Source organism: Pan troglodytes, chromosome 17 (genome assembly GCF_028858775.2).
Source record: "Pan troglodytes isolate AG18354 chromosome 17, NHGRI_mPanTro3-v2.0_pri, whole genome shotgun sequence".
In the NCBI taxonomy this organism is placed as follows: domain Eukaryota; kingdom Metazoa; phylum Chordata; class Mammalia; order Primates; family Hominidae; genus Pan; species Pan troglodytes.
The window spans coordinates 84406610-84429089 of NC_072415.2; the positions used below are offsets into that span (position 1 = coordinate 84406610).

The 22480-nt window shown below is 39.1% G+C and overlaps 1 protein-coding gene across 1 annotated transcript in view; it reads left to right on the forward strand.

Annotated features, from left to right (window-relative positions):
* The window catches only part of C18H18orf63 (chromosome 18 C18orf63 homolog), a 43132-nt gene extending 40061 nt beyond the window's left edge, over positions 1-3071 (forward strand). The window contains exon 14 of the mRNA XM_009434180.5: positions 350-3071. The gene's annotated coding sequence lies outside the window, so the exon portion shown is untranslated. The remainder of the gene's footprint in view (positions 1-349) is intronic.
* The last annotated feature ends 19409 nt before the right edge of the window (positions 3072-22480 follow it).

Consider the following 22480-nt stretch of genomic DNA (forward strand, 5'->3'; position numbering starts at 1 on the left):
ATTTGTATAAATTTGTGGGGTACAAGTGCAACTTTGTTACCTGCATGTATTGTAGGGGTAAAGTCAGGGCTTTTAGTGTATTCATCATTGGAATAATGTACATTGTACCTGATCAAGTAATTTCTCATCATTCACCCCCCTCCCTTCTTCTATCTGTCAACGCCCTACTCTTCTGTCTATCATTCTGCACTCTATGTCCACGTGTATATATTATTTAGCTCCCAATAACAGGAATCATTATAGAAAATAATTTCCCCTAAATATAAAATTAATACATACTCCTATACTTGAGTAGCACAGAGCAGTTTCAAGAGAAAAGTAAAAAACCATCTGTAATTTCTCTTTGCAGAGATGAGCATTCTGAATATAGGATGAACACTCTTCCAGATGTCTCTCACACTCCTGTGACCATGAAATCAGCTCTACTTACTGCTGTGGAACCTCCTTTTTCACTTGACAGTTTCTTTTTATTGTTTGCATAGCGTTTTGTTGTATGTGGGTTTCTGTATTTAACTAGTCCCCTATTGATAGACACTTCAGTTCTTCCCAACTTTTCACTATTACAACATCATGTAAATAGTCTCCTGCAGATCTTTGCAAAATATCCAATGATCTTGTACAGTAGTTTTGATAGTTGAAAATATCTTTATTTTGCCCTTATTGAAATTATCAAACCACATAAAGCACAGATAAGAGTATGAAGAACGTCGAAGTACCTATCACCCAGATCTACCAGTTATTAATATTTTGTCACTGTTTCATCTGTTCCTCACAGACATGCTTTTTTTTGCTATAATCTTTTAAAGCAAATTCAAGACATCATATAATTTTACCCATAAACACCAAAATGTATACATTTCTAACATAAGATATAGTATATTTTTTAAGAAAAAAAGAATGTGTATATATATATTACATTTTGGGGATCTCTACTATATCTCTGCAGGCTCACTAAATTTCACTTTTGCTTTTATATGCAAATTAACAGGAAGCCCTGAATAAATGTAAAAGCTATTTCTCAACAAAACTGGAGCCTTTATTGGGGTGGAGATTTCTGTTTCCACCAGTACTCATTAGCATCTTGTGTGTGCCAGGCAGTGGGGACAACACCGTGTCCATGGCAGAAATGGATGAGACAGCCGTGGCCTGAGCCCCTGAGTGCTGGTGGTCTAGTCTCAAGCAAATTCATTCTGGGTTCCCCGCACAGACTTAGGGATATGTATGTATTGAAGCATATGTCCAGAATGACCTTCTAGTCCATATTACAAATAAATTATCTAACATTTGAAAAAAAGAGAAACAGAAGAGAAGCTTCTCAGACAATGAATATTATTCTGGCTTTCAAACATTTTATATGTTTGATATATAAAATATTATATAATTGTTGTAATATATTTAAAAGAAACCAAAATCTTCATTGGCTATTCCACTGAAACAATAATTACATAAAAATAGCCACTAGAGATCCAAGTATAAGTTGAACTCTGATTTTGTAAATGTGATTTATTGTCTCCACCACTTTACTAAACCATTGCAATTAAAAGCAAAAGTAAACACAAACTCTCCTTCAAACATTAAGTGTAACTCCTGCTCCTGAAATTGTGTTTAGTTAATTAATTTGCTATATACCTTTATTGTAAGCATTTCTGTTTTCCAGAATTATCTCTATTTCCCAATTATTTTACCATTTTCATAAGGATAAGCATTTTGTCTGAAGCCCATTTTGAGTGTGCTTTTCTCATTCCAAAGTTTGTATTATAGATATCTAGTAGACTGTTATAAAGAGTGGTATGTCATTTTGTTTATGAGGCTATGGTGAAAATAACGTTAGTAAATATGCATTTTTGATGAGCACAGTCATCCACAGCATGTAATCATTCCTAAAACCAGCCTTCCCCACTGTTCCATACATTCCCAGGCCACCTTCCTGCTACTGCCCAGTCACTATGCCTCAGGTAATGGACACTTACTTTATTATTACACTGAGCAAAATAATGAAAACCATACATCCACTGCTGAAGTGGTATTAACATCTTCCAGTTCTTTGTATAAATAATCTTGATAGCCCCTCCTATACTCCATTAGTGTCTAAAATTTAGAATATATAGTATAGTACTTGAGTTAGATCAATGTTAACCTACATGGCAAAACCTGCCATGTTAATATTAGTGTATTTTTTTTGCATAAAGTAGGTTTTATTTTTATCTTACAATATTTATCCTAATGAAAGTTATAAAAATATATGCATATATGTATATGTGAGATTTAATATAGATAGGTATATAGATTGTTGATTTCATATTTTATGTTCCAAGAAGAGGTTCTAGATCAAATTTCTGTGTTCAGAATCACCAGAGAAATCAATTAAGATTTTGGTTCATTTTAAACATCGCAATTTTTGAAAGCCAAGATAATTCCAAATCTAATTAGGGAAAGCTACATTATACTTCTTTGTGTAAGTTATTGGTGATTTATATGCAGTATGGACCACTCTCCCCCCAGAAATTATTCTTATATTCCAATTGTGCATTAGTTTTAGAACCATTTTAATTTTAAAACCATAAGCAAATAATTTTATGTTTGCCTATGTCCAGGAGCTGAAGAAATCAGCGATTACTTTAAAAAATATATGGCAATGTCAAAATAAATGCCAAGAATCATATTTCTAGGAATGCAAAAGTGCTTCTCATATACTCATATATTAGGTTTCACAGTATTGGTTGCTTACTATATTTGTTTTTATTTTTATTATATATCATAATTACACATTTTTATTTGCATTTGTTGCTTACTGTAGTAAAAAGGTAAAAAAAAAATGGACTTGTTAATGACTAGCTTTTATTTGACTAACCAGTTGACCAATTTTGCTCTGTTTTCAAATTGCATATGATGGGGTATTATGCTGAAACTGCTAATATATTGGGTATTTATTGATACTTAGGAAGAGTCAGTATTTATAAATATTTAAGAATGTCATGGTCCTTATGTTTTGATGTTTAAAATGTTCACGTTGTTGTACGCTACATAGTGTCTTATTCAAAATTGAAAATAATAAAGGTATTTCTAATAGATGTAGTTTTCATATGTCAGAGTGACTGTATAGGAATGGAAAGGCTTAGATAAATTACAAATTTCTTTCCCTCTGTGGTTCCATTTCTTCACATGCATTTGCTGCTGGACCCATGTAAACTACCTCAGGTCCTTAGTGCTTCACAGAACTTTTATTCTCAAAAGTCCTTCATTCTTTCATTTGACACATATTTTAGTATTTGCTATGTGCAACCATTATTGTAGATACTTGAAATATATCTGTGAACACTGAAATTACATTCTAGCAGGCAGACACAGATGATAAGCATACGTAATTAAATTATATAATGCATTAGAAAATGGCAAGTACAGTGGAAAAATAAACAGAGTAAGGTAAGATAAATAGTAAGGGTAGGCTTCCTTGAGCAGAGACTTGAACGAAGAGAGCACATGGAGTTGTCATCTGAAGGATATGCTTCCCAGGCATAAGGAACAACCTGTGTGTTTGCAAAATGTTTCAGGGGGAGCCCAGGCTAGAGTAAAAGCAGCAGAGAGGAGGATTCGCTTTACCCTGACTGAAATGGGGTTGAGGCCAAAGAAGTGAAGTGATCTGACTTAGGTTTCAACAGGACCTTTCTGGCTGCTGTGTTATGAATAGACTTGGGGTGGGGGTGGGGGTGAGAAGAAACAGGGACACCAGTTAAGAATGCAAGAAGTGGCTGGGTGCTGTGGCTCACGCCTGTAATCCCAGCACTTTGGGAGGCCGAGGTGGGCAGATCACAAGGTCAGGAGATCGAGACCATCCTGGCCAACACGGTGAAACCCCGTCTCTACTAAAAATACAAAAATTATCTGGGTGTGGTGGCACATGCCTGTAATCTCAGCTACTCGAGAGGCTGAGGCAGGAGAATCACTTGAACCTGGGAATCGGAGGTTGCAGTGAGCCAAGATCACCACTGCACTCCAGCCTGGTGACAGAGCAAGACTCCGTCTCAAAAAAAAAAAAAAAAAAAAGAATCCAAGAATCAGATGGCAATGATGGCTTGCACCACTGTGGTAGAAGCAGAGGGTATGAGAAGTGGGGATTCTGAAGGGTAGAGCCCACTGGCTTGGGGATTTGAGAGAAAGGTGTCTAAAATGGCACCAAAATTATTGGCTCACTTGGAAGCATGGGGTTATCATCAACTGCGATGAGAAGGAGTGGGTTTTGGAGTAGGAAGAGGACTGGGAATTGACCATGGGGTTTCACACATGGGGACCACTGTTACCCTGAGGAGCAGTTTCTGTGGAGTGATGTAGAAGCCCGACTGGAGTGGACGTAAGAGAGAAGGGAGACCAGAATTGGAAATCGCAAGAACAGACAGCTCCTTAGAGAAGAGTCATCAGTGCACTTTTCTAAAGCCTTATTTTCATTTTCCCCTAAATATCATTGCTTCTGATTATATCCTTCTTTAAATGCTGTTCTCCCATGGCCGTTATAGTCTTACATCTCTGGGTGCATTTTTTCAGTCTCCTTTACTGACTGGCATTAAGTACCCCAGGGACCTTGAAGGAAGAACACATTTGGGTCACAGGAGAAATGGGAAGAAGGCCATTCCAAAGAGAAAGACTACAATGAGCAGAGGTATGAAGATGCATGTGTGTTTAGGGAGCAGTGGATGCCGATTCTGGTGTGTTTAGCATGAGCTTCATGTTGGGACCAGAATGACTGCAGAAGAAACTGGAAGATTGTCCCGGGCCAGGGCCATGAAGTCATATGGAGACTTTCAGAAAACAAATCCAGAGGGCGGAGATAGAAAATCACCCCAGGGACACACCCAGAAATGGCAGCTCCTGGAAAGCTGAGAGCACCGTGTGCTATAGAGGTGGAGGCAGAGATGAAGCTACATTTTCAAGCTTGTGTCGCTGCAAGGAGAGTATTGCTTCTTAAAAACAGAAAATGAAGGCTTGGTAGGAAGCAATGCTAGCAGATAGATGCCTGGTTTATGTGTTACAAACTGGGTTGGTGGCATTAGCGGAAGACCCTGGGAAAGGTAACCAATCACTGAGATTGAATATCAGGAACTGTCAGCATTTGGGGAGTCATCCACATAGACATGTCAGTTGGAGGTGTGTGTGCGAGTGCTGGGAGTGAAGCGCAACTGATGCTGGCGGAGTAGGGAGGGAGGAAGGAGGACGGAGACAGTCGGCTCGAGTCAGAAAGCAGAGGTTGTTAGGTCAGGGAGGCCGGGGAGAAGGGAGCGTCGGCAGCCCACAGTGTCAAGTGCGGTGAAAAGCCCAGGAAAAGGACTTGAGAAGAGATGAGGGGACTTAGTCTCTGAGGGGGTCCGGATGGCCACCACAATCCAAACTCAGGTCCTGAAGACATGAGAGGTGGTCGGGCATGGAGGAGACGAGTGTCCGAGGCCGCTACGAGAAGCTTGGCCGTGAGGCAGCACAAAGAAAGATCAAAGGAATCTTTGTGATGTGAAGCAGATGGATAGACAATTTATTATATAATTTATAATTACATATTTATATATAATTTATAATTATATATTTCTATATAATATAATTATATATTTCTATATAATTTATAATTATATATTTATATATAATATAATTATATATTTCTATATAATTTATAATTATATATTTCTATATAATTATATATTTCTATATAATTTATAATTATATAGTTCTATATAATTATATATTTCTATATAATTTATAATTCTATATTTCTATATAATTTATAATTATATATTTATATATAATTATATACTTATATATAATATAATTTATAATTATATATTTATATATAATTATATACTTATATATAATATAATTTATAATTATATATTTATATATAATTATATACTTATATATAATTTATAATTATATATTTATATATAATTATATACTTATATATAATTTATAATTATATATTTATATATAATTATATACTTATATATAATTTATAATTATATATTTATATATAATTATATACTTACATATAATTTATAATTATATATTTATATATAATTATATACTTATATATAATTTATAATTATATATTTATATATAATTATATACTTATATATAATATGATTTATAATTATATATTAATATAATTTATAATTATATATTTATATATAATTATATACTTATATATAATATAATTTATAATTATATATTTATATATAATTATATACTTATATATAATATAATTTATAATTATATATTTATATATAATTATATACTTATATATAATTTATAATTATATATTTATATATAATTATATACTTATATATAATATGATTTATAATTATATATTAATATAATTTATAATTATATATTTATATATAATTATATACTTATATATAATATAATTTATAATTATATATTTATATATAATTATATACTTATATATAATATAATTTATAATTATATAATTTATAATTATATATATAATTATAAATTATATATAATATAATTTATATTTATATATTTATATATAATATAATTTATAATTATATATTTATATATAAAATAATTTATAATTATATATAAAATAATTTATAATTATATATGCATATATAATTATATATACATATATAATATAATTTATAATATATGCATATATAATATAATTTATAATATATGCATATATAATATAATTTATAATATACGCATATATAATATAAGTTATAATATACGCATGTATTATATAATTTATAATATATGCATGTATTATATAATTTGTAATATATGCATATATTATTTAATTTGTAATATATGCATATATTATATAATTTGTAATATATGCATATATTATATAATTTATAATTTATATAATTTAGCCAGAAAATTCAAAAATACCTAGTGAGAATATAAAAATAGGTAGGATTTTTCCATTTTAACCTTTTCCCCTATGATTTTTTAAATCTGGGGAATCTGCTACCACTTAATATTAATAGAAGAAAACTCATAAATAGTTTATTGAAGAGTAATATGACTGAATTTTTAAATATTACATATATCTTTACTCTTGTTTTCTGCAGTAAAATTTTTTCTAATTTCCATAAAAAATAAAATACATTAATGTTTTATTGTATTCCACAAAGATCATCCTGATTACTAATATATATATATTCATTGTACTATGAAATCCCTGAATTTAAAAATACTCAAGAAATGTTGCGCTATTTGCATTCAAAGGTTATATATTATATACTTTGATACTATGAAATTATATAGAGAGTGTACACACAATATTTTAAATTTTGTTCCACTAGCTTCTTTCCAAAGCATCGAAAGGAATTATTTCTACTTAACAGCCTGTATTCCTTGCATAAGAAGTACAAATCTGCAGTCATCCTCAAGGAGACAATTGGCAAAACATAATTGTTATGTGGTTTATTCTATATCTACTTCACCACTAAAATAATTTTGAAATAAAATCTTCAAGTCTCTGAAGAACATGAGTTAAGCTGCCTTAAAATAAAGTCCTGGGTCAGTGCTTAGAGGGAACACACATCAGTATAATCATTTAGCTAAAATGAATAACATAATGGAATTTTATAAACAAACTGTTTAAACCATTATGAAGTCTTTTTTTTATTCTCCTGATAACTCACAGAACAACAAAGTTTTATTTCTGAGAATAAAAATTTTATATAATTTTTCAAATTCATTTATAGTTCTGCTATTTACCAATATTGCCATACTGAAACAAATAAGCATATTAAGCAATATATAAATATATTAAGCAAAGAGAGCCTCACTACCTTCTTTTCCTCTTTAGTTCTAAACTCTTGTTTAGGTCTGAATCAGAATTTGAAAACTAACAGCTTTCTGCTGGGGCCAATGGCAGCCTAGGTTATTCAAATTTGCCTCTCATGGACCACAGCTCATCATGATGGATTTTTTAAAGTTTATAGAAACATCAAAGAACCAAAATAATATAAGGAATTACCTGTCTAAAACCAGAAAGGTAAGCAGAAACCAAAATGAATTTTGCTCTGAGAAGATTTGATAACCTAGATTTGAAGCTGAGCTGCAGTTCTGATGATGCCGAGGAGTGAGGGGAACAGAAACAGAGAAGTCCAGGGCCCACCAAAGCTGGCAGTCTCCCCAAAGCTGCCCACCAATCCCAGCCGCACACACATTTTGCTGGGTCCCTGAAGGGCTGTACCCTCAGAGTAAACCTAAGCCACAAGTCACCAGCTCCACTCCCTCCACCCGCAGGACACCATGGGGGTCTGTTGCCTTGGTGCTGAGTAAAGTAGGGGAAAAGCATCCCTGAAAAGACCCCCTCATCATCCCTGGTGGATTTCCGCCTATATTCATATCACCAACGTGATCCAGGAAACCTCAAACCAAGTATTTAGTTTAAAATAACATCAGAAATATCAAAAACTTTAGGGAGAAAAATGAAACTTTATCCAGTGGCATTAAAGGAAATCAAAGTAAATGGAGAACTCTGTTACGTTCATAGATTAGTCTTGGAGATGTGGATGTAACTCATTCCAGAGATGAGAGTGAGCAAGGAGAGTGTTTATTAGCAAACAGGTGGCACTTTTTCCTGCTGAACTTAAACCGTCAGCTGCTGTCTTGGCAGTGTGAGACTGGGATCAACACAAAAAAGATGATAACTCGTCCCAGTGATGTCTGAGTCCCAGTGAAACAGTGCTTGAAGCCAGCTCTTCAGTCTTGGGGACAAAAAATTTCCCTTTGCTTTTGAGCTGGTTCATGTTGGGTATTACTGACTCTTGTGACTCAAGGAGTCATAATCAGTACACACCCTAATTATAAAGAGTTTATACAGAAAAATGTAAAAAAGGAAATTCAAAATCATCACCCCAAACCCCACCACCCCAAAATAATCATTGTCAACATATTGGCATTCTTCCCTCTAGATTTTCATGGGTATGTGTATAAACCTATATTTATTCTTACAAAATTCCCGTCATACTGCCTGTTTTGTACCCTGATTTGTTTCAGTTAACATTGTTTTATATAACCCTCATTTGTTGAATATGCTTCAAAAAATTATTTTAAGAAATGTATAAGTTTCCATTATGTGAATATGCCAAAACATAAAAATTGTTTTCTTATTATCCTACTTTTTTTTTTTTTTTTTTGTAGAGACAGAGTCTCACTCTGTCGCCCAGGCCGGAGTGCAGTGGTGCAATCTTGGCTCACCGCAACCTCCACCTCCCAGGTTCAAGCAATTCTCCTCCCTCAGCCTCCTGAGTAGCTGGGACTACAGGCGCACACCGCCACACTCGGCTAATTCTTTGTATTTTGGTAGAGTCGGGGTTTCACTGCCTTGTCCAGCCTGGTCTCAAACTCCTGAGTGCAGGCAATCCACCCGCCTCTGCCTCCCAAAGTGCTGGGATTACAGGCATGATATCCTACTCTTTTAGCTATTAGCAGAAATTTAGTAAACCATTTTTGACTCCTGGGACTCTATTCTATTATGAGCATTGAGGATACAGAATAAAAATCCTCATAGTCAAAGGGCGCCTCGTGGGTTAGGGACCAGCCATTCTGACTCGAATGAAACCCGCGCCATCTGTGTAGGGAGAAGCACAGGGTCTGTGTCCGCTGTCTACGTGACTCTTCTTTTATATCTGCTATTGCTAGGAAAAAACTAGGAATAATTATACAACCTTACTAGGCGAATCCTTTATTTTTAAAAAAATACAGTGATACTACTTTAGCCAATAGCGTTTCATCACAGTGGCAAATTAATGAGCTTACAGCAACTAAGATCTACCGGAATTCTTTCTACTTTGAAAAGCTAACAAAAAAAGAAATACAAACTAAGTAAAATGCGCCACCTTTAGAAATTTTTCTAGTTAGGAAATAAGAGTTTATATAATTTGCAGATACTCATCTTGGCCCTGAATTTTTTTATTTCTGTTTTTATTCTATGAAACATTTTAAAATTTGTACAGTTGCTTTTCAAGGTCACAAAAGTATAGCTTTTTGATCAGTATTATTTATAACAAATTCTGAAAAAATACATATAATAATATGTTAAATTGTACTATATTTTATAATTAAAGGCACTTTCACTACAATTTTCCATTGTTATTCCTCACAATATCTTGAGGTTATTATTTTCATTGATGAGATAAAAAAAATTGATGCGGAAAGAATTTATAAAATGTGCTCAAAGTCATACAACCAACTACGTGATAATGCTAAGGCTGGAACCCAGATTTTCAGACTGTTAGATTTTTACTTTTAGATGGTGATGGCTCCTGACCTTCTGAAAGGGTGACATTCACAAAAAAGTAAGTTAGCCTTTGCTGAGCCAAGTAAAGAATAAGAATCCGGGGCCGGGCGCGGTGGCTCACGCCTGTGATCCCAGCACTTTGGGAGGCCGACGAGGACGGATCACAAGGTCAGGAGATCAAGACCATCCTGGCTAACACGGTGAAACCCCGTCTCTACTAAAAATACAAAATATTAGCCGGGCGTGGGGGGTGCCTGTAGTCCTGGCTACTCGAGAGGCTGAGGCAGGAGAATGGCGTGAACCTTGGAAGCGGAGCTTGCAGTGAGCCAAGATTGTGCCACTGCACTCCAGCCTGGGTGACAGAGCGAGATTCTTGCCTCAAAAAAAAAAAAAAAGAAAAGAAAAGAAGAATCCATCTTTGAATGTGGGGAGTTGCAGGGCAGTTCTGAAGATGAAGCTTTCAACCACTCTGCGGACCCTGGAACTTCCTTCCTGCTCTTTCTCCTCCTCTGGTAAAAATGGGTGAAATATAAGAGTTCTACTAATCCAGAGTGTAATTAACCTCCACTGCGTCCCTCTTGAGAAGCACAAGTTCTGGCCAGCCAACAAGTGGTCTATTTAAAGTAAGAAAAATAAAGAGTTAAAAATGGAAGGGAGGCCTAGCAGGTGGGGGGCCTCTGACCACAGCTGAGGAACAGGGGCCTCCACTGTCCAATCTGCTGTCCAACAAGCTGAGCTCTTTTCGCCCTGGAGTGGGGGGATCCTGTTTTTGTTATTGATAAGTTCTGGTCGTCTTTTGGACAGCCTCTTGCAGGGGAGAGATCCAGCACGATTCCAAGGAAATGTATTTCCTTTTTTGGAAGTTTAGAAAGTGGAACAAGAAATGATTGTCTTCCAGATCCATTACTTATGTAGGAAAATGTGTCTATTAATAAGGAAATTCTTTACAAGATGGAAATCACTTCATATAATGGTAAGACTATAAAATGCTTTCCTGAGATAGTATTGCAATTTTTAACTTCTGAGTGAATTGAAAAGTCCTAGAAATAAACAGAATTCTCAGAAAATGTGGTTGCCAACCAATACACCCACAGCTTAGTAGAACTAGATTGTAAGCCTCACATATGACCTGCTGTGGCATGAAATGTAATCATATGAGGCTACTGGAGAAGTTCATACTATAAATGGTTAGTGATAAGAACGCGAATTGAGCTGTGATCTTAGGTCTGCAGCTGGCTTGCATGGCTTTTACTTTGAGGGCCTCTTTTTAAAAAAATCAACTCATGTGAGTTCCAGAAAATAACAATAGCTCATACTCTCTGTTTCCAATTTAGTTTAACAGATATCCACATAATGAAGATGCTGATAGATAGACCTGAGGACAAAGAGTGGTGAAGGAAGCTCCATGATGGAGCTACTTGTGACCCACGCGGATCTAAGGTATTACTATTTTATGTGTCTTCTTCAGGATTAACTAGAGAACAAGAGTACACCAGAAAACTATTCCTTTCCTCACTTGAAAAGCAAGTGCAAGTTGTTACACTGCGCAATAGGAAGCACTGTGAAGAAAGAGCCAGGACCTTGCATATCTTCAATTTTAAAGGGAGGGGGAAATGCCCCCCTCCAAAAATTAAGTGATTCAGAAAAGCAGGAGATAGTCACCAAAAAGTTTGATTGTTTAAGAATGGATGGGGGAACAGAATTCACAGCTATAGTCAGTATTGAAAACGGGAAACATGGATAGATGGGAGGCAGAGTCCACCCAGCATCTTATTAATCGCAGCAGGGTTACTGCGGGCCTCCAGGATGGCTCCCACGGAGTCCCACCTTCCTCTGCGTGTGGCCTGTGTCATCTGTTCCCATAGCCAAGCCTCAATCAAATCCCTGGCCCACGGAAACTGCAAGGAATAAATATTCACGGCTGTTTTCGGCCACTGGATGTTGGGGTTAATTTGTTACATGGCAATAGATAACTAACACAGTGGTGCAGTGTAGGAACAAGGTCAAGAACCAGGGGTTGCAAGCAAAATGGCCAGGTAAGCCCTTGAGAACAGTCATATGAAAAATATGAGAAAATGTCTGGCAAATTAGACTGTGCAAATTAGACTGGGCTCACTCTCACCTCACTTTGCATAGGAGGAGAACAAAGCTCTGAAGCCTTACTACCCAAAACAGATTCCTCAGAAACTCTGGGGAAACCTGTGTTCTTACCAAGTCCACCCACTCCATGGGAAACACTGATCTGTTATCTCAAGATTGGGAAATGACAAAATGCCAGGGCTTCTTTCCCCAGTTAACTCCCCCCAGTGTTGCTAACATACAGGAGCCTGGTCAACCTGAGTCAGGGTTAGGTGCCCCCTTCCCAGTACCCTGTCTTTTCCCTTTCACGGGACTTTCTTGGTTTTGTAATTGCCCTTTTATTTCTCTCTGGGCCGTGGTGGCCTCCTGAGCCAGTCCTGGGTGGCAGGGGCCATGTGGCATTGCCATGCCTGGCAGCCTGGAAAGAAAGCCAAGGCTGTGAGAGGCAAGGTGACCTCTGCCTGAGGTCAGTTCAGCAGGCCGGTGACACACAGAGCAAGAATCGGATCTTTCAATGCTTAGCGCAGTATTCTCCCTGCTAAGCCACACAGTATGTCGCTACTTTCAAGAAGTGTTTAAAAACACGTGATCTAGGCCGGGCATGGTGGCTCACGCCTGTAATCCCAGCACTTTGGGAGGCCAAGGTGGGCAGATCACCTGAGGTCAGGAGTTCAAGACCAGCCTGGCTGCCATGGTGAAACCCCATCTTTACTAAAAATACAAAAATTAGCCAGGCGTGGTGGCAGGCGCCTGTAATCCCAGCTACTTGGGAGGCTGAGGCAGGAGAATCACTTGAACACAGGAGGCAGAGGTTGCAGTGAGCGGAGATCACGCCACTGCACTCCAGCCTGGGTGACAGAGTGAGACTCCATCTCAAAAAATAAAAAAATAAAAAAAATTTTTTTTTAATGCAAAAATTAGCCGGGCATAGTGATGTGTGCCTGTAATCCCTGCTACTTGGGAGGCTGAGGCAGGAAAATTGCTTGAAGCCGGGAGATGGAGGTTTCAGTGAGCGGTGATCGTGCCGCTGCACTCCAGCCTGGGTGACAAGAGTGAAACTCCGTCTCAAAAAACGAAACAAACAGAAAAATGTGATTTAAAGGAAGGACCTAGAAGGCACGTTCACATGGTCATTTTCATGGGTGTCAGCAGTCTCCGCTGTATGTACATACAACTCCTCTGAAAACCTTTCTTGAGATTAGTAGCACTCCGTCTTTTCTGTCCTACCCTGTTCCCATGTAAACTCCCTTCTCACTTCACTCAGGGGTGACCGAGGCTTTGAGGGCAGTGCCTGGAGCTGATCTATTTGAAAAGCCGCTCCTGAAGTTAGCTGTGTAGTCAGGGAGTGCCTTCCCCGCTTCTCCTCTGTTGTCCTCGGGAATCACTCTTAATCGGCTTGGGCCAGTGCCCTGAAATCTTCCTAGTTTACAGCACTGAGAACTTTTTGAGAAACAAGCGTAAACGCTCCTCAGTTATCAGCAGAGAGGATTGGCCCTCAGAGATTGTGATCAAGGATCCAAAGTCCATCGAGCGGTACCACATTTTCCTGCCAATCCCCAGTCCCCAGCCAGGCAGTTGTTTTGCAGGAGGGGAAGCCAGGGGACTGACAGAGCCCCCGACGCACGTGGCCATGTGATCCACCGCCTCAGAAGGTCCCCAGGAAATGTGGTAAACTTGCTACGGCTCCCAGTGTAAATGACAGCTAATGGTTACAACTGAGATTTTTATGGCTTATCTATAAAACAAAGAACTTTTATATATTGTAAAATTGAGTAAGCTTGGTATTTCCCAGAGCAATAAATTCAGCCGTTTTCCTCCCAAGAACTTCAGGACTTTGTAAACCAAAGTAAACCACACTATGTACAAGGCTGTTGAGATGAAACAAAGGAAAGTATTTTTAGTTATATTTCTCTTTAACCAGATTTACCACATTTCATTACTTTGCTGCCTACTATTGCTCTGTGGTCCCTAAGGAAATAAGTAGATGAAATTGAGAATAAAAACAACACAAAGGAGGATATTCAATACCCCAGGTTGCATATACTCAATCGGGTCACACAATGATTAAATTTAGCTCTAGTTACCCTGATTTCAAGTGCGGTTCCATTCTGGAGCTCTGAGAAACAGAATACTTACTCTAAATTATCAGAAAATATTTATATTGAAACATATGGTTTTGAGTTTCCCTGCTGGATAGGAATACTAACACACAGCAGGCAGGTTCTACTTTCAGAGATCACTGAACATGGCATTTGCCATCAACTTCACAACTTGATTTGGCCAAGGAGAACATCAACCAGCACTCTTCGCTGCTCACCTCTTCACAGACCTGTGTACACACACACACCTCCCCTATCTGTAGCATCTTGGCCCTGTCGTGTCTAGGAAAGAATATAGATTTCCATTGTCTTATGGGAACCGTGACATTTTGACAGGCAGCTCCATTTAGATTTAGTCCTCTAAAATTTTGCCAACCTTGAATGTGTTGTAACATTGTTTGGAGAGAGGCTCCAAATTGTGGAAAATCTGTGTAGGTCAAGAGAAAGAATTTTCAGACACTTAAAGCTGATGATATAACCAGGCTGTGTAATTTCTTCCTGGGGAAAGGGAGGGGTGGGGTTTCCAAATCAGATTGGTTCTCTCTTGCCTGAACTGGTTTTAATTAACTAGTAATTCTGCAAGGAGAGTATGGAGATGCCCCAGATGTCCCCTCAAGATTCTGTCAAGCCTGCCTGCGGTTGACTGAGTCACAGGACACAGAACAGAAAGGGATCTTCCTCCTTGTGAGCCCAGCGCCTTCACTTGTCAGGGAGGGAGCTGAAATATGAGGATGCTATGCAGTTCCCACTCACACAATGATTATGAGCAAATACCACTATGTCACTTGGTATATTTCCATCTTCCCCTTGTTTCTTTTAAAAAAATTTTATTGTGAAGAATATCATGGATTCAAAAGAGTTCATGCAGTCATGTGTACAACTGAAAGAATAATAATGAATAATAATGAAACAGAGACCTTGCACTCTCACCCAGGCTGAGAGACAGACCCCCGCAGGAACTTCAGAAGCTTCCTAAGGGCTCTTCCAGGGGTCGCCCTTGCTTTTCTTTAGAGTTTCACCACTGATGTATCCATCTCTATACAGTACATTGGAATGTCATCTAAATGGACTCAATACTGTATGTGTTTTTCTGTGACTTTTTTCTTTTTCTCAACATTAGGTTTTGAGGTTCAACCCTGTCAATGCCTTAGTTGTAGTTTATCCATTTTCATTTAGATATACAATCTCATCATATGAATCTACCATAATTTATCTAGTCCACTGTTGAAGGAATTTGGATCATCCCCAGTTGTCATTTGTTTGTTTTTGTTTGTGTGTGATTTGCATATGTGTAAGTTTCTCTGGACCCTAGAGGTGAAAGTGAAGGGAGAACCACCTTTAAACTGAAGTGGCATTTGAGCCGAGTCCCCAGTGGTAAGAAAGAGGCAGCCATATGAACAGAGCAGAGTGTTCCAAACAGGAGCGACACGTGCCAAGGCTGTGGTGAGAAGCTTGGGGTGCTAGAGGAAGAGCAAGAAGGCCCGAGTGGCCAGTGTGTCGGGAGCCCATGGGAAAGCCGTAGAGATGAGATCTAAAAGGCAGACAGACGCAAGATCACGCAGACCAGTCAAGGCTGGATGCAGTGAGTGGAGTACAGGGGCTATTCTGGGTGACATGTAGTGAACCAATTATACATGTACAAAACAGAAGGCAGGAGGACCATGAGGAGGCTGTTGAAATAATACAGGCAAAACATGCAATGGTGGCTTAGATAAGATGAGCTGGAGGTGGAGAGATGAGAACGAACACAATTTTTTGGAGAGAGAGAGATGCATTTGTTGCTGGGTTGGACATGAAGCGTGAAAAAAAAAGAGAGCAATTGAGCTTGAGTCCTGCATTCTTCCTGCCTTGAGAAACCAGGTGACTGTCATGGTGGGTACTGGAGATGCAGAAGGCTAGGGGAAAGACAGAGGTGTTTTAGAGATATGAGGAAAATAAAACTTCTGTGTTAGCGATGTTAGGTTTGAGATGCGTAATAGACACCCAGAGAATACCTCTGAGAAAGGTCTGGGTTGGAGAAGTCAGCTTGGCATCATCAGCAGATCACTGGTAGTTAAAGCCATGGGAGAAAATAAGATTACCCTGGGAATGTCTAGAAAAGAAGAGGTCCAAAAGGAAACCCTAAAGTACCCTCAACAGTTTTTAGACAAGATGAGGGAGAAAAGCCAGCAGAGGATGCAGGGGTGAGAGGAGAGGAAAAGGGTTGGGGTGACAGAAGCCAGGAGCTGAGAGTGTGTCTGGAAGGAGGGTTTGCTCTACTGAATGCTGCCAATGGGCTAGAGAAGATGAGGACAGAGGCGTGGATCTGATCAGCAATGGTTGGTAAGCTCACGGAAAGCAGTTTTAATTCAGGGGTAGATGATACTGCTGGTCAGCGTGCATGGGAGTGAATACTGGGTAAGGAAGTGGGGACTGTAACCAAGATCAGATCTTCCCATAATAAGTGTAGCTTTCAAGGGAGCCAGAGATATCAGTGTAAAGCTGGAAGGGAATGCAGGGTGAGACGAGGGCTTTTGTTCATTTATGATGGAAGCTATTAGAGAATGTGTGTGCAGATGGGAAGAATTCATGGGAGAGAGAGACATTGATGGAGCAGGAGAGAACATGGCTAACTGCAGGGATGAGGTCCTTGAGAAAGCAAAAGATGACCCAGAACATAAGAGGGGAAGGTGACCTGTGATTCAAGCTGAGATGCTCACACAGAGTAATTTATATTAGTAAAAAATAGGAGCAACCTAAATGTGCCACAATAGAAAAATCATTGTTTAAATAGTTATAGCATATCCACAAAATAGAAAGTCATAAAAATTATTTTTCTTTTTTTTTGAGACAGAGTCTTGCTCTATGGCCCAGGCTGGATTGCAATGGTGTGATCTTGGCTCACTGCAACCTCTGCCTGCCGGGTTCAGATGATTCTCCAGCCTCAGCCTCCCGAGTAGCTGGGATTACAGGCGCTCGCCACCACACCCAGATAATTTTTATATTTTTAGTAGAGACGGCTTTTGACCATGATGGCCAGGCTGGTCTCGAACTCCTGACCTCGTGATCCGCCTGCCTCGGCCTCCCAAAGCCTGGGATTACAGGTGTGAGCCACCACGCCCAGCCAAAAATCACTTTTTTGGGTTATGATGTATGTGAAAAAAGTCATGTACAAAAAAATTTTAATTTTGAAAAGAAAAATACACATCTGTCTGTATATGTATAAAAAGTTATGAAAAGAAATGCAACAAGACATTCCCAATGGGCCGGGCGCAGTGGCTCATGGGAGGCCGAGGTGGGCAGATCATTTGAGGTCAGGAGTTTGAGACTAGCTTGACCAACATGGTGAAAGCCGCCTCTACTAAAAATACAAAAATTAGCCCAGCATGGTGCTGGGCACCTATAATCTCAGCTGCTTGGGAGGCTGAGGCAAGAGAATTGCTTGAACCTGGGAGGCGGAGGTTGCAGTGAGTTGAGATCATGTCATTCCACTCAAGCCTGGGCAACAGAGCAAGACTCCGTCTCAAAAAAAAAAAAGACATTACCAGTGGGTATTTTGTGTATTATTTTGGGTGACCCATTTTTAAATACTTTTAAAAAGTGTCCAAATTTTCCATAATCAATATGAATTATTTGTATTATCAAGGAAAAAATCATTCATATTATTGTTTTTTAAAAAAAGGTGGTACGAGGCATGGCATTTTGTCATCAAGCCAGATAGCTATTTCCTTTTGTTTGATATGTGCAGATACCACAGTAGTGATAGTGTTAAATTTAGGTTAATTCCACTTTGATTTTCTTGTCTTATTCTTACCTTATCTGTTTTATCTCCTTTGTGGCTTTAGGCCTGTTTCACTCAGAGACGTCACGTTATGGCTTGTGCTCTTTCTAGGGCACTAGGTAAGCACCCACATCCTTTTGAACATGCGAAGCTAATACATATGTAACAAACTTGCACGTTGTGCACATGTACCCTAAAACTTAAAGTATACTTAAAAAAAAAAAAAAGTAAATAGTCAAGCCAGAAAAGCCTAACAGGAACCTGCCAGATACCTTCACCCCAGTACCGCTCATTAAAGGGGGATGACTTAATGGGAGGACCCTGTGCACTTCCAGGGAATCCCAATAACATATTTAACTGAGAAATGACAGTTTTAAGTAACTGAAGCCACAAAAACAGATCTGTTTTCTCAATGATGAATATTTGAGTAACTACTTGAGCTGGGATAAGTGGCTTCTCAGGAACCTCATGAGCCCCCAACAGAATTCAGGGCTGTTATTAAAAAAGAAAGACAAATGGATGCTGGGAGATGCCCAATGTTGACTGCGAACTGAGATCCAGGAATGCTGATCTTCTCAACCTGTAACTACAAACTCAGTGGTCATATTTCCACTAAAATAGGCTTTCATTCATTTGTCAAATAGATGTTAAGCACTCAATAAGTGCCAGAAGCTGTGCAAGGGGACAGATACACAATCTGATATACAAGACGAGACCCAGCTGCTGGGGAAGACAGACAATTAAAGAAATCACGAGCATAGGTTAAATGCCACCACAAAGGAAGTACAATGAGCTAGAACAGAAGTGTATAGCAGGACCCAGCCTTCCAGAAAGAAGAGAAACTCCATGGGTGGGAATTAGCAGGGTGAATTGGAAATAAAAGAGTGGTCAAGCAAGGAAAATGTGTGTGAGATGACCCAGAGAAGACCATGAGAGCTTTAAGGAACTAGAGACATCAGTAAGGCTGAAGTGCAAGGAGAAAGTAGTGGTGAGAGGTGCAGCTGACAAGAAAGAACTGGGAATTTGGGGTTGGAGACGACTTAAGATAGGGGGATCAGGAGACTGTGACAGCAGGAAAGAGGGAAGGAAACTGATTAAGAGTTATTTAGGAAGTACAATTGACAGGATTTACTATTAACTGAATATGGTAAAAGCTTAGATGACTGACCTTAGACTTCTCTTTGCCAATAAAAGCATGAAATGCTATAAGTATTCCTCAAATCACTGCTTTAGCTATATCTCACAATTTTGACATGTTATATTTTCATTTTCATTCAGTTTGAAATACTTTCCAATTTCCATTTAGAAGCTTATTAATTTCCAAATATTTGTGGCTTTTCCATATATTATATCTTTCTCTTATTGCTATTTAGTTTTATTCCACTGTGGTTACTATTTTAAATTTATGTAAGCTTATTTTATAGCCTAATGTATGATCTGGTATAGCAAATGTTTTACAAGCACTTATGAAAAATATGTGTTCTGCTGTTGTTGAGTAAAGTCATCTATAAATGTCAGTGAGGTCAATTGATTAATACTGTGTTCGAGTCTTCTATATCCTTACTGATTTTTTATCTACTTGTTCTATAAATTATTCAGAAATTAGTTTGATTCCCTTGAGGTTTACTTATAAGCTTTTTGGGGCCTAGAGTAGCCTTTATTCCAGGACTGATTTGACTCCTCTTCTAAGTCATGGCCTTTCTGGGGCTTGTTCTAAATGCCCCATATATTCAGTGAGGTCTCTCTCTCTCTGGCTGGAGGGAACTTGAGTGATTTTTGGCTTTGCAATTTTAGGGAATTGTTCATTTTAGAACTCCTCGCCAGGTGCAGTGGCTCATGCCTGTAATCCCAGTGCTTTGGGAGGCCGAGGCTGGCAGATCACTTGAGGCCAGGAGTTTGAGACCAGCCTGGCCAGCATGGTGAGACTTCATCTCTACTAAAAATACAAGAATTAGCTGGGTGTGGTGGTGGGTGCCTGTAATCCCAGCTACTCAAAAGGATAAGGCATGAGAATCACTTGAGCATGGGAGGTGGAGGTTGCAGTGAGCTGAGATCGTGCCACTGCACTCCAGCCTGGGCAACAGAGTGAGTGAGACTCCATCTCAAAAAAAAAAAAAAAGAACTCCTCATAATTACTTTTTCACCAGAAGCTTTTCTTATCTGGCCTTATATTTCTATAGACTTCTGTTTTAAAAAGATTCCATGAACTCCTGTGCAGATTTCCGAAGTACTTTTATCTGTGTAGCCCCTTCCCTTGAGAACTCTGCCTCACAGGTTCTTCACAGAGCCGCCTGGCCTTCCCCATCTCTGACCTCTGTCTCTTCAGCTCTGTGAAGCTGCCTCACTTTTTTGGAGTTCTCCCTCCCTGGACTGTAGCCCAGGACTTATCTCTAGGCAGAAAGGCCAGCTGATGGTAGGGCTTACCTTGTTTTCTTCCTTTTTCTCAGGAATCACAGTCTTGTTTTGCCCTATATCCAAATAGTGGCTTTCTATATTTTATCCTTTTTTTAATAGTTGCTTACAGAGGGAGGGAGATCACAGGCCATCTTACTCCCTCATGGCCAGAAGCATGAGATCATTAGCAGATCATTAATGAGATCCAGAGACGATGGAGAAAGCAATGAGTCATAGGCAGTTTTGAGGTTACTGCCATGGGCAAGCAGGTGGATGATGGTCCCATTCACAGCGATGGCAAAATCCAGGGTGATAAACATGGGTAGGGGAGGGCATGAAAGAACTCCATGGGTTTACTGTTGCGTATGTTGGATCTGAGTCACTTGCAAGTCATTAAAGAAGCGAGTAAGCAGTGGAGGTTACAGAACAGCTCCCTCACGAGCTTCCACCTCCTTCTCTTCATTCCACTCTGGGCTGCAGTTGCCGTGGACTAGTGACCCCTTCCCAGGGTAATCAGCAGTGGTTATAACCACTTATTTTAGAAGAAAAATTTATTTGTTAAATTTAGTTGGGATAATCCAGCCCCACAGTCTTCCAAATTATTAGGGTGCATGGCCCAGCATTGGTACATTTCCCAAAGGCTGGATTGTCCTTTCTAAACAACACAACAGATGAAACACCAGTAACCTAGTGCAAGTAGCACGGCCCCAAGCCCAGTTCATTCCTTCCCTTCTGTAAGTTGCACGGCCCCAAGCCCAGTTCATTCCTTCCCTTTTGTAAGTTGCACGGCCCCAAGCCCTGTTCATTCCTTCCCTTCTGTAAGTTGCACGGCCCCAAGCCCAGTTCATTCCTTCTCTTCTGTAAGTTGCACGGCCCCAAGCCCAGTTCATTCCTTCCCTTCTGTAAGTTGCACGGCCCCAAGCCCAGTTCATTCCTTCTCTTCTGTAAGTTGCACGGCCCCAAGCCCAGTTCATTCCTTCCCTTCTGTAAGTTGCACAGCCCCAAGCCCAGTTCATTCCTTCCTTTTTGCATAGCATGACCCAAGCCCAGTTCATTCCTTCCCTTCTGTAAGTTGCACGGCCCCAAGCCCAGTTCATTCCTTCCCTTCTGTAAGTTGCACGGCCCCAAGCCCAGTTCATTCCTTCTCTTCTGTAAGTTGCACAGCCCCAAGCCCAGTTCATTCCTTCCCTTCTGTAAGTTGCACAGCCCCAAGCCCAGTTCATTCCTTCCTTTTTGCATAGCATGACCCAAGGCCAGTTCATTCCTTCCCTTCTGTAAGTTGCACAGCCCCAAGCCCAGTTCATTCCTTACTTTTTGCATAGCATGACCCAAGGCCAGTTCATTCCTTCCCTTCTGTAAGTTGCACGGCCCCAAGCCCAGTTCATTCCTTCCCTTTTGTAAGTTGCACGGCCCCAAGCCCAGTTCATTCCTTCCCTTCTGTAAGTTGCACGGCCCCAAGCCCAGTTCATTCCTTCCCTTCTGTAAGTTGCACAGCCCCAAGCCCAGTTCATTCCTTCCTTTTTGCATAGCATGACCCAAGCCCAGTTCATTCCTTCCCTTTGTTTTTCCCCTGACCTGACCTTAACTTACTTTTCCTCCTCAATTTCTCTTTTTCCTTTACAATGATCTCTCCCCCACTGCAGAGAAGTGAAGAGAAGGCCAAGCTGTCAGGGTTTCCTACAGCATGGGGAACTTGTCTAGGGACCGCCTGTGAGGAGATATGCACCAACTCCACAAAAATAAGCAATAAAATATTTGCACATTGTGGTCTATAGCCATATTTGGGAAAGAAAATTATTCTAAAAAATTATTCTAAAGAAAACAATCTGCAGCAATGTAACTCTGACACCGTAATTACAACCTTTACATTATTATCCAAAGGGGTTAACT